Consider the following 6350-nt stretch of genomic DNA (forward strand, 5'->3'; position numbering starts at 1 on the left):
AAAAAAATAATTTACACAGAGCCGCAGAGTCCAGTCACTACTATTCTTCAGTCTGCAGAAATGTGCCCTGTTCAGACTGGAGCAGGAGGGAAGGATGCTGACTTTGTCTTTCACAGGTAATCTGCGGGCTAGCTGGAGCCCAGAACATCCCTGTGAGAGCGTTTAGCTGAGGGAGTTGAGTGTGTGGTCTAAGCCCAGACCTGGTGAGAGTTGTTAGTTGTTCTTTTTAAAACTTCAACGACAGTTGGACATGATGGAAATGATAGGACCGGGGAGGGCTCGAAGTCAGCCTCACAGTGTAACAAACTGGAGGCTAGCCTGGGCTAAAGAGATAGACTTCAAAAAACCAAAGGGAGGAAAATAGGAACAGCTAGCAACACATGCCTGTAACCATTGCATGGACAGTATGCTAATGGCCTGGTTTTGTCTTTTTAATTTCCTGTGTGTGTGTGTGTGTGTGTGTGTGTGTGTGTGTTGTGATGTGTACTACAGCACCAGGTGGAGGTCAACCCTAGGGACTCAGTTCTCACCTGCTACTCTGTAGGCTCTGGGGATTCAATTCAGGTTGTCAGGTCTGCCTGGCAAGCACTTTTACTGCTGAGACATCTGTCTGTCTATCTATGTATCTATCTATGTATCTATCTATGTATCTATCTATGTATCTATCTATGTATCTATCTATGTATCTATGTATGTATGTATGTATGTATGTATGTATGTATGTATGTATGTATGTATCTATCTATCTACCTACCTACCTATCCATCCATCCATCCATTCATTTATTTTTAGTGCATTGGTGTTTTGCCTGCACCTATGTCTGTGTGGGGGAATGGGATCCCCTGGAGCTGGTGTTACAGACAATGTGAGCTGCCATGTGGGTGCTGGGACTGGACCCAGAGTCCTCGAAAGAGCAGCCAGTGCTCTTAACTGCTGAGCTGTCTCTCCAGCCCCTACTGTGGATCCACCTTACAGGCCTATCTGAATAGTGGCAAACCAAGGCCACTTCTAATTTTGCTGTAGCACTTCCTAGCTCTTTGTCTGGACAAGCTGATCAAACCAGCACCTTCTCAAACCACTTCTGGTGTGGGTTCTAGAAACACTTCTTTCACATTAAAGGAAGGTGATTTAAAACATTTTAAATTATGCTGGGTTTGTGCGTCAACTTGACACAAGCTGGAGTTATCACAGAGAAAGGAGCCTCAGTTGTGGAAATGCCTCCATGAGACCCATCTGTAAGGCATTTTCTCAATCAGTGATCAAGGAGGGAGGACCAAGCCCCTTGTGGGCGGTGCCATCCCTGGGCTGGTGGTCTTGGGTTCTACAAGAAAGCACACTGAGCAAGCCAGGGGAAGCAAACCAGTAACTAACATCCTTCCATGGCCTCTGCGTCAGCTCCTGCTTCCTGACCTGCTTGAGTTCCAGTCCTGACTTCTTTTGGTGATGAACAGCAATGTGGAAGTGTAAGCTGAGTAAACCCTTTCCTTCCCAACTTGCTTCTTGGCCATGATGCTTGTGCGGGAATAGAAAACCCTGACTAAGACAGTAACTATATAGGTATCTATGGGGATGTGAGTGGAGGTCAGAGGGCAATGTGTCCTAGGTTCCCTTGCTCTATCAGGAGGCTCCCAGGAACTGAACATAGGCAGTCAGGCTTGGTGAGAGACTCCTAGGGAAGGGGATTTCTAAGGACTTTACTCTCCAGTACAGTATGTTGGCACATGCCTATAATTCCAGAAACTGGGAGGTGGAAGCAGAAGGATAAGAAGTTCAAGGTCGCCCATAGCTGTACAGTGAAAATTTCAGGCTAACCTGGGCTACCTGGTTATGCTAGATCAAAAAATAAAAATAGAAAAACCTCAAAAACACAAATCTAGATATGTCATTGATATTAAATTACTAAGACAATATCATCAAATTAAGTGTTGGTAACTACAGCAATTTCATGAAACAGCGGCCTCTCTGACGAGTGAGTCAGTGGGAGAGCACAGCAATCCTTTCAGCCAGGCTTCCTCTGGCTGGGAAACCACAGGAAGAACGGCTGACACTCCTCTGAATGGCTGTGCAGGAAGGGGCCTTCTCTCACCATTTCCAGAAAATCCCAATCATGCTAAACTTCTAGGTGTAAAGTTATAAGAACCCCTCCCCACCTTGCTGAAGAAGACATTGGGCCTCATGTGTACCATGCATGTTAGGCAAGCATTCTACCACTGCACTCTTAATGCAGGCCAGGCTCACGATCCTCCTGCCTCAGCCTCCCTAGTACTTGGGAGTGCGCACCAGTGCACTTGGTAAAAGCTGGCTCATGGGCTTGTGTTGAGACCGGTTCATGTAGTCCAGGCTGGCGTCACACTTAATATGCAGCTGGGGATAGCCTAGACCTCTCCATCCTCCTGCTCTTTGAGGATAGCAGCCTACCATACTAGGCCCAGGAGGTAGATTTTTGTTTTTGAAAATTTCCCCTCGCTAAACATCACCCTCTTATGCTAAGGGTTAAAAGGTCAAAAACCCCATTCAGCAGTATTTTGGCAAGTCTCACCAAGCACTTCCTCTGGGCCTGGCACAAGAGTTTCAAAAGTATCCTAAGTCCATTCAACAACACTAAAGCATCATGTCTACTGCACTTTATCCAAGCTCTGCTGAGTGTGCGTGGCTCAAGTTGTTGGCATTTCCAGGTCTAATGACTCTAATCTGACTCACATGCAGTCTTATTTCACAGTGGGTTAGGGCACAATGAGAAACTTATTGTCAGTTCTGTGAGACACAAATGTTGATGTGCAATGATGAGGAACTGGGGAGGGCAGAGGCGAGGGCCTGGCTCATAAGATGGGTCAGGCAACACTCCAAGACCTGGGCTGATGGTGACACCGAAAGACCAGAAACACTGCTCTTCTGCCACAGCTCTATAGAAGGGAGGACACCACACTCTCTCCCCTTCACTCCACATCCTACATCACAAGACTAGGTGATGGACTTGAAGGTCTTACAAATTTCTTTTAACTTGCAAGGGTCATGAAGATCTAAAATTAGAGATAAACTGATTGTGGTTCAACTTCATGTGAAGTTTCCCTCTAATTAACCACCTTCTACCATGGGGAGCTTCAAGCTGCAGCATGGGTACCATTTGGCCCATCTGGTGACTATCGCTTAGGGGTCTCACTGGGCCAAGTGACTGCTAAAATACCAAAGACCTCTGTCTAGAAACTATTATTTTTCCTAGTAGCTCCTGAGTTTGCAGCATTTTGTTATGGTGATGCTGCAATGTTCCAAGCCAGGGGCCTCCTCAGGAGGAAAACATCTGCAGGTACCTGGCAAGGAGGAGCAGGCCTGAACCAGGCGCCTGACAAGGATGGCCAGGCCTCCTGCTTCCAGGTATTGGACAGCAACAATTCTTCATCTTCAAGATGGAAGGTTACACAGCTAACAGTGAACATTAAAGGAACTCAACTTTAGGCCTCTGACATCGACATAGCACTTTTCTTTGTTTTCTTGTACTAAAGGAACAATACAACTCAACAGGAGGAGACAAGGCACAGTATCAATGTCAGGGAAGCCTAGTGAGCAGCCGTAAGTAAAGATTAAACTCTCAGGTCTATGGGCAGAGAGTGAATGCTTTTATTTAACAGGCCACCGTACCAGCAACAGACATTTACCGTGCTGGGGAGTCCTCATTTGCTTTCTTATCAGCTTGACACAAGCTCGAGTCATCCAGGAACAGTGTACTTCACTGAGGAACTGACTCCTCATATGGACCTTTAGGCCACTCAGTGGGACCATCTTCTGGAGCAACGAGCGATACAGAAGGGCCCAGGCCACTGTGGGTTGTCCTGAGTGTGTAAGAAAGCAGGCTTGGGCTCAGAGGTTAGGAGCACCAGGGGTCCTGAGTTCAAATCCCAGCAACCACATGGTGGCTCACAACCATCTGTAATGGGATCCAATGCCCTCTTCTGTGTGTCTGAAGACAGCTACAGTGCACTCATGTACATAAATAAATAAATCTTAAAAAGAAAAGTGAGCTTCAAAGTCTATCCCAGGTCACGGTTTAGACCTAGTTTTTTGTCTTGGGGTGACTTTTCTTCAAATCTCATCCCTCCTCAAGATTTGTAAGCTAAGAACAATTAAAGTGAGTCCCTGCTTTGTCAATCCCTCAGCAGTGTGCTCAACAGAGCATAGACTCAGTCCCTTCGTCTTCAGCATATCATAAAACAAGCTGGGGAATGAACTAAGGCTAGCGAAGCAGGAGAGTAGAGTAAGGTTCTGGTCATCACTTTGACCAGGGAGGTTTTCCTGCCAGAGATCAGACCAGATTCCACGACTAGTCCACACATCTGGAATCACAACATTTGAGAGTCCTTGGCAAGAGGGTCAGGAGTTCAAGGTCAGGTTGGGTACATGGCAAGTTCTAGGCAATCCTGGTGAGACAGTAAGACATGTCTGAAGAAGAAGTCATTACATATTTAGAAAATGATTGGACTCCTTTCTGATGTGGGCACAGAAGAAAATGCGTAATGCCAAACAGAACTAAGGGAGACAAGCTTGAATACATAAAAATAAAAACAATTGCATAGGAAAGAACGTGATAAAGACAAAATCTGGTAGAAAATAATTGCCACGTGTATGTAGACAAAGGGCTCATAGATCTAATGTTGTTTAAAAAAAATCACAAAAGGGGAAAGAAATTCAGTAGAATTGTCAGTGGACAGGAACAGAAAACGGATAGATGCTATACTCTTCTACACAGAAGGGACCCTGGAGATGCTACACTTTTCTATACAGAAGGGATTCTCCCCACCTAAGTAAGAGAATTACAAACTAAAACAACACTAAGAGCATTTCTCATCTAGAAGATTGGCAAAAGTTAAAGATCACCACACACTTTGTTGGCACTAGTTGGGAACTAGGGATCCTTTTACAACGGGTAGGATGCAAACAGGTATAACATGTGGAGGCCAAGAGTCAGCCTTAGCTGTGGTTCCACAGAAGCCACTGCCTTGGGTTGGTTGCTTTGAAATGGAAGCTCACTATGTAGGCTTCGTTGGCACAGCATTTACTATGTAGACCAGGCTGACTTCAGACTCAAAGATCTGCCTGCTCAATACGGAGATGAAAGGTAAGAGGCCACCATGTCCAGCTGGCGACTTGTTTTTTTGACACAAGGCTTTTCACTGGTACATGGGGGCTCACCCATTAGACTAGGCTGCCTGGCCAATGCCATATGCCTGCCCTAGGCCCTAGAACTCTGTCTCCACCTCCCAGAAGTGTGCATTGCAAGTTTGTGCTACCGTGCCTGGCCTTTCCAACACTAGTGCTGGAGATCCAACATGGTCCTTAGGCTTATAGGGCAAGCATTCCCAGTGACTTCTCCTCCCCAGCCCGTTATAATGTTTATGGAGAATACTCTCACGGTGTATATTTAAAACAGGCATGCACAGGCTTTTTTAAAATAGCAACCTCACTCTAAGAATGCATGCTAAAGATAAAGCTTCAAAGACTGCAAAAGTGTGCATTCAAGGTTGTTAACGGCACTTCCTGTGTTCTTTCTTAATGTGTTATGTGTGCAGGGTGCCTGTGCATATTCTTGTGTTTGCACACACATGTGTGTGCATGCCTACATGGAGGCCTAAGGTTGAGATCCAGGATCTTCCAAGACAGCTCTCCACCTTATACGTCAAGGTCTCTTGCTGACCCCTGAGCTTGCCGTTAAGCTAGCTAGTAAGCCCAGGCGGCTTCTGTGTGCTGGATTGTAGATAGACACCACACCTGCCCACCATCCAAGTGGACTTCAGGGATTCGAACTGTCTTCAAGCCTGTACTCAGGGAGTCATCTCTTTAACTGAGCCTTTGGGGGAAAAATATAGGATATTGGAAATCATTGATTTATAACACACTGTGAGGGCTGTGCAGCTATTGATGAACCGAGAGAGTAATGTTTTTTCAGGATGTATTGTTATGTCAATTGAGAAAAGTACACAGAGGCCTTGGCATGGCCTATGGAAAAGAACAAAAGATTGTTATTAACAGGCTACCTTTTCTGTGGGAAAGAAGAATAAGAAGAAAACACTCATGAGTTTAATTGTACAAAAAGAAAAGCATATGAAAGATAAGCCAGGAATTAGTAAGGACAGCCACTCTTGTGCATGAGTAGAGATGGGTCAGACAGAAGAAGAGGGGATGGACTGCCTTAGTAAATATTTACTGTAGTAGTAAATAATTAAATGAATCCCCGAGGTGGCATGTTCCTCTCTACCTGTCTCAATGTTCTGGGTTTCCGAACGAAAGACACACACTCAGTCTTTATATTTTCATATGTCTTAATCAGCTCAATGGTCGAGCCACTTCCTAACCTCCAT

Source organism: Rattus norvegicus, chromosome 11 (genome assembly GCF_036323735.1).
Source record: "Rattus norvegicus strain BN/NHsdMcwi chromosome 11, GRCr8, whole genome shotgun sequence".
NCBI classification, from domain to species: domain Eukaryota; kingdom Metazoa; phylum Chordata; class Mammalia; order Rodentia; family Muridae; genus Rattus; species Rattus norvegicus.